Source organism: Pleurodeles waltl, chromosome 1_2, assembly GCF_031143425.1.
Source record: "Pleurodeles waltl isolate 20211129_DDA chromosome 1_2, aPleWal1.hap1.20221129, whole genome shotgun sequence".
In the NCBI taxonomy this organism is placed as follows: Eukaryota; Metazoa; Chordata; class Amphibia; order Caudata; family Salamandridae; genus Pleurodeles; species Pleurodeles waltl.
In genome coordinates this window covers 541,212,981-541,227,022 of record NC_090437.1, presented here as the reverse complement: position 1 = coordinate 541,227,022, position 14,042 = coordinate 541,212,981, and positions in this window count along the sequence as shown.

The following is a 14,042-nucleotide window of genomic DNA, read 5'->3' as shown; positions in this document are numbered from 1 at the left end:
CGGTTGACTATAGAAAGCTATGAATATCAGCTGAAGTCGATTGACTTAAAAAGTGTGTGGAGAACACGAAATGGGCAAATAAGGGGGAAGGAAGCTTTGTTTAGAGCATGCCTAATACCTGTTCAAATGATACTTTTAAATGAAACTGTACAACAAACAAGTTGTTTAGGCTTAGCAAAGATTAAGGAACTGAATGCACCCGGTATTGCTGCACCTGCAAAATTTCACAAATGGCAAAAATATGTAAATGGAACAGAAGATCAGCTCCAGAATGGCACATTTAATACTTCACTGTCACATCCTGGTGGGTGGGTATTGTGGCCGATAGATACGAATGGGTGTCATAAATGTTTTATAAACACCGCAGAGGTTTTAGAGCTAGTAGGCCGGACCCTCGCTATGTGTCATTCAAACATGTGGGTATAGTAACAACATACAGTGTAGGGAAACTATGCCAGCAATGGTTAACAAGTTCCTCACTAGATGCTGTTAGAGAACACCTCAGTCTCCTGTCTAATAACAATGACTTACAGGACTTCCTGTTAGGCCCCAGAAAACAATGCAGAAAGCGCTTCTTATATACAGTATAATGAAATTTGGAAGCTTTCCCAACAAGAAGCTGCTGCCCGGTTAAGGCAAATAGAACAGGAAAACTTACAGAAGGCATTAGCTGTTGTAGATAATGGGATTAGTACCCTGTCCGACTGGACAGCTTAAACAACATAATTTCCTCTGCAAAAGACATAATACAAAGTGATATATCTTCTTTACACCATGGACAGAGTCAACTAAGGTCCATTGTGCAGTTGGGTTGGAAACTTCAAACATTGAAGGCAGGTTGCATTCCCTGGAAACATGTTAGCACAAGGGACATATTTTCTACATTTAGTTTAACGTGGCAACAACTAATGGCTAAGAACGAAGTGACTTATGTGATGTTGAACATCAAAAAGTTAGAAAAGTTGCCTTTTACTATGGCTGAAATACCATCTGCTGAGTGGTTAAAACACAGGGTCATTAATCTGCCTATTTCAACACTCCAGTTCATGTTCTGTTTAAAACACATTCCAGTAGGCAGATATGAAAGGCTGGGAGATAGTTACATCCATGAGGTGTGGGAGCTGCCCTTCTCGTACAAATGTCTCAGTGGCATGAAAGAGGTCTTTCTTAGCGTTAGTGAATGCGAGACTTCTGTCAGCCATTCATTGGTTTGTAAACAGCTGTCCTTGCACGGGGCGTGTAATGCTTCAGTAGCAAACTTGGCTTGTTATCTGAAGGGAGTTCCAGTCCCTTTAATTAGACCTGTATTCCAGGTGCTTTCAAATGGCAGTCTTGTTCTCCTCAATAGTGAAAACTGTTGTAGGATGCAAGCCGGAATAGTTTAAGTTGTTTTGGTCCCTAAGATTGTTACATGCTGTGGGAATGTATGTTTTCCCTCCACAAGACAAAGAGAAGTAGCTGACATTTGGCCCTATATTGCTACTTCAAATGTGAATTTTGACAAGTTGAGCAGACTCAAAGCTTTATTGTTCCAAAAACATGTGGTGATTACATCTGCACGCGAGACCTACGGACTTCAGGTAGCAAGGTTATCAGCAGAGATGCAGTCCCTTTTAAGTACTAACTTTCCGAGACACTTTGTTGAGGTTGTGGGACAAATATTTATTACGTCCAGTACTACTGGAATCACAAATTTCTTTAAGGCTGATGGTTCTGGTTTCGTTCACACCTTCTAATCTTTATTCGGTTTAAAACCATCAGCCATCCACTCAATATTCTCCAGTATTTTGGGGGATTTCCAATAATTTTGGCTATAATAGGTGTCATCTTGCTATTGATACTTTCTCTGCGCAATGGCTATCCTGCCACAAAAAGGAGGAATGAAAGCACTCGCACCAACACAGCTGTGTTGTGAACGCATGATGCAGTACTTCGGAGCAACACTCCTGGAGCAATTGGGACTGTGACTGGGTCTCTGTCATTCAGATCGGTTTTCCATTGTGTGCAGCCCGCGTTTCGATGCCTCTGGTGCTTGTTAGAACATGCACTGAAAGTTTGTCTGTCTACGCAGCGCTTGCTTTCATTGGATGCTGATCTGTTGATGTTCTCGCTGAGGGATCATTACCATACATGCGCGTTGAGGGTGCGTTTGCTACAGGAAGCTGTCTATGAGTTGCCCTTCATGGAGGATGCAGCTCTGAACTTATTAATGGGCACACCACGGAATGCTGCTGCCTTAGCTGAAGCTCAGGCTATGGAACACGAATGCTCCTTGGTTGTTCCTGGCTTTACCACCTGCCGAAGTGGAAAATTTCCTGTCTTCAATTGTCATGGATTCTATTGGCAGCTTCCAAAATGACTCTGACTCTTGAAATTCGGCATTTTTACACCACAAGTTAAGATTATTAAATTGTCCTTTTACATATGCTCAAGTGTCTTTTAACTTGTCATTATTGACAGTTTTATATATATATATATATCTTAGGTTGAATTTATGCAGCTTTTATACATACTTAGGTTTTTGAACCACTTTTAAACCGGCAATGGGAGGGTGTTGTGTAGCCATTTTAGTTATAGCTTCATGCACGTTATTTTAGCACACTAGGCCTGCCACTGTGCACTTTAACCTAGACATATTTTATTCAGCTTCATTTATTATTTTAACAAAAGCCACATTTGTGGTTTGTTTTATTTCTCTCTATCTAGCTGTTCCTTTCCTAGGCCAGCACTGCGTTCTTAAACAAGACATTTCTTTTACTCTGTGCTTCTCTCAAGGCTGCAGTAAGATAGATTGCCAGTAAACGTGGTAACGCTTTGTCTCTGGTATTCATATAAATCCTTAGGTAGGGACATTTTCTCAGAACATCAGATGTTATATTATAAAAACACTTCCTTGTCCCCTACACGTTAGAGGGAGATTCCAGCCAGATGACCACGACTGTATGCTGATTGCTGAACGCTTTGCTATGGCTGCTTATGCAGACTTCAGGCCTTTGCTCAGGTACGGGGGATGATGTCTTTCCAGGGGAACCTGAAGGGCAGAACTAGAGCTAAACATGCTGTGCTCTAATATAGCCTAGGTAGGAATTAATCTTTTGACTCTAGTGACAATATGGTAGCGTCATTTCTATGCTTTACTCTCCTTGTCACAATTTTAAGCCTGTCAAGCTTTATCGTGCTGGTTATTGCAGTACATGCGTTATTATCTAAGATGAAGTTGCTTCATTAAAACCTTATTGAAACATATACTGCCTCTGCATGTCCGTGTAAATGTGAAACTAATGTAACTGAGGGAAACGGATGAGATCTGAGTGACCAGGATTTCCCTGGGGAGTCAATTGTGTCATGCGCTTGGCTGCCCAATCATCCCTGCTCTTGGGTGGAGATGAGGCACTGCTAGTTAGCCAGAGCAAAAAACCTGGATTGGGGCAACAGGTGTTACCTGTAGTGGGTTAGACTCAGTCTCCCACACAGCAGGCAATTCTGCCGCTCAAATCCAGTATTCTCATTAGAATAATGAGAGCCTAAGCGAAAATCTGAGTGACCGCAATTCACCTAGGGAGTTATGTATGTCATGCGCCCAGTTGCCCCAATCATCCTTGCTTTTGGGTGGAGATGAGGCACTGCTAGTTAGCCAGAGCAAACCTGGATTAGGCTGATAGGTGCCACATGGAGTGGGATCAGACTCAGTCCCCGCAGTACAAGTGATTCTGCCGCCCAAATCTAGTAGTCTCATTAGGATAATGAGAACCTATGCAACACTACTTGGAAGACAATCACTCCTGGTCAACTCTCAATCCAGAATATGCAGCAATCACAGCACAAAGACAGCCCTGATTATGGCCACAGATGACATCCAGGCCCTCCTTGACAAAGGAGATACACCCACCCTTATCCTCCTTGATCGCTGAGCAGCCTTCAACACCTTTGACCACCACAGGGTCATCACCAGACTTCTCGACATAGGCATCCATTGAGCCACCATCGGATAGATCTTCTCCTCCCTCATAAACAGAAAAAAATGATGCTACCTTCCACCATACACCTCTGAACCCAAACCAATCATCTGTGGGGTCCCTCGTGGCTCATCACTCAGCCCCAGTCTCTTCAACATCTACATCTTCCCCCTGGCCAGCATAGTCAAATCCCAAGGACTCAACATTATATCCTATTCCGATGACACACAATTCATCATCTCCTTCCTTAAAAAGTCCATCAGCACCAGAACCAACTTCCACCAATACATGATCACTATCACCAATTGGATGATGGCTAGCTGCCTCAGGTTCATCACAGACAAGAAAGATGGCTTGGTCTTCATCAATGACATCTGCTGCTGGGATGCCTCCTGGTGGCCCACAGATCTAGGACCCACTCCAACCTCAGATGAGCATGGCAGAAACATCAGTTTCCTCCTGGACTGCAAACTCACCATGAGGTCTCAAGTCAATGTAGTGTCATCCTCCTGCTTCTTCATTCTTTACATGTTACATAAGATTTTCAAGTGCCTTCCCCAAAAAGCAAGGCATACCATTACCCAAGTCCCCATCAGCAATCAACTAGCCTATGGAAATACCTTCTGCGTGGGAATCGAGACCCACCTAGTTCAAAGACTACAAACCATCCAGAGCACCATAGCAAGATTCCTCCTGGATCTCCCTCATCACACCCACTTCACTTCCCACCTCACAAAGCTCCACTGTCTCCTTGTTCATGAGAGATGCCATGTCAAGCTCCTCACTCATGCATTCAAGGCCCTGCACGACTCCGGACCAGCCTACATCACCCACTGTTTGAGATTCATGAACACATCAGAATCCTCCGCTGCTACTGCCTCGCGCTGGCCCATTCCGCCTGCATACAAAGCAGAAGCTCAGAAGGATTTCTCCTTTTCCTACTGCACAGTCAATGCCTAGAACAACCCCACCCTGCACCTCAGAACCTCCACTGTTATACAGGAGTACAGGATGTTGAAAATCTGGATCTTTGAATGAGACCCCTGACCCTGCCACCACCTGAATACCCTCATAGGTGTCATGCTCTATAAATTGACAGACTAATTGTCTGATTGATTGAAATAGATTGCACAGAAAATCAAAAATACTTTGTCACCATGCAGCTAAGGCAGTAACACTAAAAAAGGTGAGCAGATGCAGTTGTATCCTGAGTGAAGGTGGAAGATATTTCCAGACATCGGTTGCTACACCTGTGTATGACTGCTATGCAGCCATTAAACTGTTGAATGTAGGAGTTTGTAGTAGTAGTCTTTGTTATTAGTATATTGGTACACTGGATATGGTAAGAAGTAAAGCTAAGTAAGGAGTATTAACTAAATTAAGGGCCTTGTAAGGATCAAGATTTCCTGAACAGCTTCTATGTTCTGTCTCTCTAAGTCCTCTCCATTCTAATAGACCTTACTTTAAATGTAAATGCTTAGACATAAAACACTGCTACAATCTCATTGCTAGTGTCATTTTCCTTAGGTTGTGTGAAGCCCAAAAATGTCCAGTGTGGTTCTGTGTTGAATCCACTTTAGTTTCCCCATGGGACATAGGAGTCAGCTTAGCCTCTGGCTTATAGGCCTATGCTCCCGTCACCAAGTGACATGTTACCTACTTAGCATGCTCTATGTTATTTCATTTATTTTATTTTTTTCTTTATCAGTTTCTATGTGCTTACATTTTATAAGAAACGTTTTGATTTTCAATATCAGTGCCATTCTGAGAAAGGGTCATTATCGGCGTCACAATCAGCAATAAATGTAGGTATTGCCATCATGTCCCTTTCTCACTTCCGTGTAATAGGATCATCATGCACAATTGCTAGGGATTGTTTATGCGATTTCTGGCACAAGTCTGCCACATTATCAGTTGTTTAGGAACATACCTGTGTCAGGGATCCTACACGATCTGTATAAATTCACCTCACATGGACACGGTTATCAGAGAGGTTCCTTCCAGATGCCATCTATGATGCACTACACTTTGCTGCAGAACTTAGTATTTGTGTCACTACGGAGTGTGACTTAGATACCTCATTCCAAGGTAATAAGGGTAGGGGAGTGCTTCTCATAGACATACTACTGGCAGATTTGGTTTATCCTACCTAGTTCTCACTAGCTGTGAGAGTAGGCTTTCTTGGTTAGGAATTTTTTATCTAATGTTTATTGTAAGATGGTGGGGATTTTTATATTCACAACTCTCATCTTCACAATTCTGCATTTTTCTTCATTCATTATCTTAATCAGTGCAGCACAGGTATCTTATTGTAGATTGCAGTCTTTTCAATAAATCTATTGAAAACTCCTGCATCTTCTTCATTGCCTATGTGTGTATGAGACTTGTTGCTAATGAGAGAAAAGGATAACTACTGTTCTACCACGACTACCCTGAGAGGTCTAATCTAGAGTCCATGCGTAAGGCTGCCAGAAATCACCTTTGCCTTCCGAGTTTTTGTGAGGTACTGCTTGTAAGCTGGGAGGGTTGGCCTGATAGTTGCAACTTGTTGAAGGAGTAACTCACCTACAAACAAAAGTGCTGTCATCCCTCAACCAGCAGTCTAGCAGAGGAGCGAGAGTCCAAATACGATAAAGTGCCACCCACAATGGTGTTTTTGCACTCATTTATAGATATCCTCAGTATCTCTGTCTCACACACAGCAGGTACCCCAAGTATCGTTATAAGGAGATGTCTGTGATCTTAGGGGTAATCCTCCTCAGCCAAATAGGGAGTAAGTAATTAGGCTGAAGGTTGTTCAAGCTTGAACCCTTTAACAGGATTTCTCCACATTTGGTGTTCCTTCTCTGTACCCAGTACTCAACATGGCTATGCCAAAAGCATTCCAGAAAATGTCAGACACACATTAACACAAAGGCCCACATTATGACCCTGACAGGAGTGAAAAAGTGGTGGTAATACCTCCAACAGGCTGGGGGTAACTTCCGCCAAATTATGATCATGGCGGTGATAACTCTCATAGGCAGCCAATGTACAACACCAACCGCCAGGGCAAAATAACATTTACCACAGCAGTATCCAACAACAGCCAGGTGGAAGACACCGCCCACCATATTAAGACACAGGAAACCTCTGCCTTGTCTGAGGTGGTACCAACGCCAACAAAAGCCTGGCAGAAACAGAGCTCAGAAGTGAAAGGACTCGCCATTGGAGACACAGGGAAGAACCATGCCACCATGAAATCTGAACTGCAAGTTTTCCCGATGATCTTCTAAGTCATGCTGCACGCCGACAAAGACGACGATGGTCCATACAGCAGCCTAGAAAACAAGGGAGGGTGGGAGGAAAACAAGAGTGACACACACATGCACAACACCCACCCAACACACACACACCATACACACAACCTGTTGCACAGGTAAACCAATGACACAGGACACACGGCATAGTAAAACAATGTATTAGCATAGAAAAACCCACCACATGAACCAAATATATTTACAGATGTACATAAAGGGCCAATGCCCAGTCCAAAGTCATAAGGGCAGAAAAGGCCCAGGGCACACTCCAAGGCCCAACTTGTATCCTGACACATCCGTAGAGAACCCTGCAGGGGCATCATTTTGAAAGTGGGAAGCCAACTCAAGGGAATGGGGGGGGGGCAACTCAGCAGAATACAGGAACTTCCCCACTGGTTCTGGAGGGGGCTCCATGCCCATTGCCCTGTCCAGGAGAGTGTAAGGCCACAGGCTTTGGAGTGGGTGACTTGCCCACTGGTTCTGGAGGGGGCAACATGCTCATTGCTCTGCCCTGGAGAGTGCAAGGCCACAAGCTCTCAGGTGGGTGACTTGCCCACTGCCTCTGGAGGGGGCAACATGCCCATTGCACTGTCCTAGGGAGTTCAAGGCAACAGTCTCTCGAGTGGATGACTTGCCCACTGCTTCTAGGGGGAGCAACATGCCCATTGCTCTGTCCTGGGGAGTGTAAGGCCACAGTCTCTCAGGTGGGTGACTTGCCCACTGTTTCTGGAGGGGGCAACATGCCCAGTGCTCTGTCCTGGGGAGTGCAAGGCCACAGTCTCTCAGGTGGGTGACTTGCCCACTGTTTCTGGAGGGGGCAACATGCCCATTGCTCTGGCCTGGGGAGTACAAGGCCACAGTCTCTCAGGTGGGTGACTTGCCCACTGATTCTGGAGTGGGCAACATGCCCATTCCTCTGTCATGGAGAGTGCAAGGCCATGGTCTCTCAGGTGGGTGACTTAGCCACTTGTTCTGGATGGGCAACATCCCCATTGCTCTGTCTGTGGGGAGTGCAAGTCCACAGTCTCAGGAGTGGGTGACTTGCCCGCTGGTTCTGGAGGGGGCAACATGCCTATTGCTCTGTACTGGGGAATGCACGGCCACAGTCTCTCAGGTGGGTGACTTGCACACTGCTTCTGGAGGGGGCGACTCTCACAGCAGCCCCCTGGAGTGTGGCCTACATTGTGTCCGCTGGCGATGATTGATGCACTGTGGTGGTGGTTGGAGGATCCTCCTATGCAGACTCTGCACTCTCTGATGGCTGCACTGTAGTGGTGGATGGAGGAGCCTCCTGGGCAGCCTCTGCACTCTCTGATGTCTGCACTTCCTCAGCTGGCAGTAGGGGCCCGTGACAGATGGTGGTGGTGGCAGAGTCAGCCTCACAGCCTCTGCTGACGTAGAGTGCTTCGTCTCCTCCTGTACATGGGGCGTGGATACCTTACCCTTCCTGGCAGGGGGGGATGGACTTTTCCCCTCTCTGCCTGGTCGTGCAGTCTCCTTCCCCTTCTTCACAGGTAGTGCAGGCCCCTTCCCCTTCTTTCCAGGTGGTGCAGGCTCCGTCCCCTTCTTAACAGGTGGTGCAGGCCCCTTCCCCTTCTTCCCTGGTGGTGCTGGCTCCTTCCCCTTCTGTGATGGAGGTGTGGAATCCTTAACACCATGAGTAGGTGGTGCTACCACTGTCCCTGTGGACTGTTTAGCTGAGGTACTGGGCTGTGCCCTTGGTAGCGTGCCCATAGGTGTGGGATGGGGGAGCGGTAGGGAAGATGTCAAATTGGGAAAGAAAAAGCTTTTTAGGGACGAAGGGGTGGGAGGAGGGAGGATAATGGGAGTGAGGGATAAGAGAGTGGTTGTTGGAGGTGTATGTCTGCTGGACTTGGGTGCAGGTGCATGGGCAGTATGCTGATGTGAAGTGGATGGCTGTTGGGTGTGTGAATGCTTGCGTTTGTGTCCTTTAGGAGGGGGGCAGACAGGGTGGGAGAGGACAGAGGGGACACGTGAATGGCTGTTGTGGAGGTGTCTGCCAGTGAGGTGTGTGTTCTGCTTGGTGTGGTGATGCTGGTAGTGGATGTTGATGTAGTGCATGCAGGTGTGAGTGTGGACGTGACTGGGAGGGGGTGGACAAGGAGGAGGAGGGGGAGACAGTGGAGGCAGTGGATGTTGTAATGTCTGCAACTATATGGTGTTTGCGTGAGTGCCTGTGGGATGAAGTGTGGTGCTTGTGTTTGCCAGTGCCACTCTTGTGTTTTGTCTTGTGTGCATGCTGGTCTGTATGTGTGTCTGGGATGGTTTGGGGTTGAGGGGAATGGGACTGGGAAGTGGGAGTTGGGGGGCGGTAGATACAGGGACAATGGCTGCCATCAGAGAGGAGGCCAGAGCCTGAATCGATCTCTGTTGGGCCGCCAATCCACTGTAAATGCACTCCAGGAATGGATTGCAGTGCTGCATCTGGGATGCCAGCCCCTGGATGGTATTCACAATGGTTGACTGCCCTACAGAGATGGATCTCAGGAGGTCCATAGCCTCTTCACTCAGGGCATCAGGGCTAACTGGGGCAGGGCCTGAGGTGCCTGGGGCAAAGGAGATGCCCACCCTCCTAGGTGACCGGGCACGGGCAATTCCCTGAGGGGCTACTGGGAGGGTGGTGTTGGAATGAGGGGTGGCGGCTTTACCTGCAGCTGGGATGGTCAAAGAGGTGTCCGCCACCACCAGGGAGCTCCCATCGGAGGAGATATCTGAGTCTGTGTCGTCTCATCGAGTCTCCGCTGTGGTGCTCCTCTCGACCTCTGTCCGACTGGTTTCCTTGGCGTCAGTGGACTCTGCCTCCAGGGTCCCGTAGGATGCAGCTCCCTTTGTCGCCGGTGCCCCTGCTCCTCCACCAGATGATGCTAATGCACACAAGGACAAGATGTCAAAACAAGAAGGGAGGGAGACAAAGGATACACTTGGTCAATGACTGCGCCAACACCACTGTTGGCATGCACATCACTGTCACACACAGGGAGCAGGCCTAAGCAATATGCATTGCACTACCAGTGATATGGCTAGTCATCAAGGCAAGATGAGGAGAACACACTGGCAACTGCAGCACAACTGGGTCCCACAATGCCCTGCCTGAAAGTGACTGCTAACAAGCTAGGTTACCTGTATTTGCCATGCAACCATTACTCTAGAGGTGACCCACTCTGCAATGCCTGGCCTGGCCTTAGGGGCACCCACTGACACACAACCACCACCTGGGTACCACCCTACCAGCCAAAATATGTAATGATACCCACTGTACTCACCCCTTTGTGGCTGCTGTGATTCCCTCAAGTGCCCATCCAGCTCAGGGCAGGGCACCGCCAGTATGTGGGTCATCAATGGGGTCAGGGTCCGACGGGCACCCCTTCCTCATTGGGAGGCCATCCCCAGCTGGGCCTCCACGGTCTTCCATGCTCAGTGTCTCAGGTCCTCCCACTGTTTCTGACAGTAGGTGCTCTGCCTGCCATAGACACCCAGAGTCCACACATCGTTGGCAATGGAATGTCATAATCCCTTATTTTGGTGGGCGCTGACCTGCAGAGGTAATACATACAGGAGAACTCCATGAAACTAACAGTCCAGCCTGTAACACACATGGCCCACCATACCTGATTCCCTCAGCATTGGCACACACAACATGTACACCTCCAACAGAGAATTCCCCCCACCCTTACACAATGCCTTCACACATATTTCCATGCAGTATGCATCATATCCAAAGTGTACTCACCTGTTGGTCTGGAGGCCCATACAGCTGTCCGTACTGGGGTAGGATGCCATCCACCAGTCTCTCCAACTCCTCTGAAGTGAAGGCTGGGGCCCTTTCCCCGGTCACACTGGCCATGGTAGGTTCCAGACACAAGTCACAGCAGAACATGCAGTGTAGGTCCTCTCCAGTGGAAGGTCAGGAAAAAAGTAAGGAATCTGAAAGAAAATGGCGGTCACGGTTGCGGCAGTGGATACCATCACCACCAGCGTAGATCACCATTGGCCTCTGTACCCTATAGGGCCCAATATTATCCAATGAAGAATTGCACAGAGTTGCAAAACCGCCTACCGCCACAACGCCCAACGTTGGCGGAATTACCTCTCTTCCACCTGTTCCTCCGTACAGGACAGAAGGTTGCCATTTCAGGGGGGGGGGGGAACAGGCCTATCGACAGTTACTGCGTCACAGGTTAATTATGCACATACTGTGACAGCTTACTCGATCTTGTGTGCCTTAGATACCTACCGCTGTGGATAAATAGGAGGTGGAGACAAAACCCTGTGTACAGACCCCTTGTGGACTTGGCTACACTGGAGGACAGGCACATTATCCTCACCTATAGACTGGACAGGGCCACAATCACAGAGCTGTGTGCCCAGATGAAGCCTGAGCTGATCTATCCGTCATCCGACTGGGATCCCCCTCTTGTGCAAGTGCTATCAGTGCTCCATTTCCTGCCGACAGGTTCTTTCCAAGAGATAGTGGGCTTGGCAGTAGGAATGTCACAGTCAATGTTCTCAGTTGTGCTGGAAAGAGTGTTGTCCGCCCTGGTAAAACACATGTGCAGCTACATAGCTTTCCCCCAGGTGAAAGATTTGGCCACTGTGAAGGCCGGATTCTATGCAATGGGACATATCCCCAATATTATTGGGGCGATTGACGGTACACATATTGCATTTGCCTCCTCCCGCCAGAATGAACAGGTGTACAAGAATCGTAAGAGTTTCCACTCCATGAGTGGGGAGATGTAGTGGTGGACCAGTACATCTCCCACATCAATGATAAGTATCCTGGGCTGGTACATGATGGTACATGATGCAGCATCCCAAATGTGATGGCCCAACTACAGAGGTACAGGGTGCGGCTTATAGGTGAGCCTTGGTCCCCACCCACTGTATGTTAGTGTATGCCTCTGATGTTAACCTCATAGGATATTGTGTGGCTAAATGTTGTCCCTCAATACTTGCAGGTGACTCTGGCTACCCAAACCTATCACGGCTGCTGACCCCTGTGAGGAATGCCAGGACAAGGGCTGAGGAACGTTATAATGAGGCACATGGGAGAACCAGGAAGATCATCGAGAGAACCTTCGGCCTCCTGAAGGCCAGGTTCAGGTGCCTCCATCTGACAGGTGTATCCCTGTGCTACTCACCGAGAATATCTGCCAGATAGTCGTGGCATGCTGCATGTTGCAGAACCTGCCCTTAGACGCCATGTACCTTTTCTGCAGGAGGAGGAGACTGGAGATGTCCCTGTGGCTGCAGTAGACTCTGATGACAGTGAGGATGAATAGGCTGAAGATGAGGACAACAGAACCACAGTTATCCGTCAGTACTTCCAATGACAAACAGATGAGTCAGTACAACTTTACATTTCAATGACTATTGGTGTATTCTGTGCGGCTGTGGCATGATGGCATTAACCACTTTTTACCTCTACCTTCTGTCGCCTATTAATTATCATTTTACAGATGTTAGTACAATGACATCTGTGTACGGATGTGCTGACTACAGCCAGCTATAGGTCATTTTTTCTATGCTCTGACCCTGCACAGTTCATTTGCAACAGATGTATCTGTTTCCATTAATACACTGTTTCAACACATGACATACAAGTATTCGTGTTGTGTTCAAGGGTGTTTATTGTAGTGCTAAGAAATTGAGGGGAAAGTGCAATGGAATGGGGTGATGATGGAGGAAAGTCCAGGGTATTGTTCCAGTCAGTTTGTAGCACAGGTGCTGTGTCCAAGTGCCCATCGGAAGGGGAGCAAAGGCAGTTCAGGGTGGACAAGGTGACAGTGTGGGACACAAGGGGGACAATGAGGAGTGTCTCATTTGCTGGAGGTGGTCTTCGCAATTGTTTCTGGCTTCTGTCTGGGTCTCAGGGACCGTTTGCGGGGTGGTTCACCTTCTGCAGGGGAGGGACGCTGGTGGCCTGTGGGTCCTTTGGCAGGGCCTCCTGGCCACTAGCAGCAATGGAAGTGGAGGGCTGTTCAATTGACTGGCTAGTGGTATGGGCCCGTAGGTGTTCTGTTCCCTCCCTCATGATGTTGGCCATGTCTGCCAGCACCCCTGCTATGGAGATTAGGGTGGTGTTGATGGCCTGCAAGTCCTCCCTCATCCCCTGATACTGTCCCTGCTGCAGCCGCCTGTTCTCCTGCACATTGTCAAGGATCTGGCCCATCATATCCTGGGAATGATGGTAGGCTCCCAGGATCCCGGAGAGTGCTCCTGGAGAGTCGGTTCCCTGGTCCTGTCCTCCCCCAGAGCACAGCAATTCTCCTAGGCCCATATTTATACTTTTTGACGCAAAACTGCGCTACCGCAGTTTTGCGCCAAAAAAATTCGCGCTGGCTAACGCCATTCTGAAGCGCCATGCGGGCGTCGTATTTATTGAATGGCGTTAGCCAGCGTTAGCCGACCGGCGCTGGCTGGTGTGCGTGAGAAAAAACCACGTACACCATGCAGCGCCGGTGTAGGGAAAAATGGCGTTTGGGCGTCCAAAAATGGGGCAAGTCAGGCTGAGGCAAAAAAATCGTCTTAACCCGATTTGCGCCATTTTTTTACGACGCCCATCCCCCATTGAAATGACTCCTGTCTTAGCAAAGACAGGAGTCATGCCCCCTTGCCCAATGGCCATGCCCAGGGGACTTCTGTCCCCTGGGCATGGTCATTGGGCATAGTGGCATGTAGGGGGGCACAAATCAGGCCCCCCTATGCCACAAAAAAAATTAAAAAAAATACTTACCACAACTTACCTTAATGTCCCTGGGGTGGG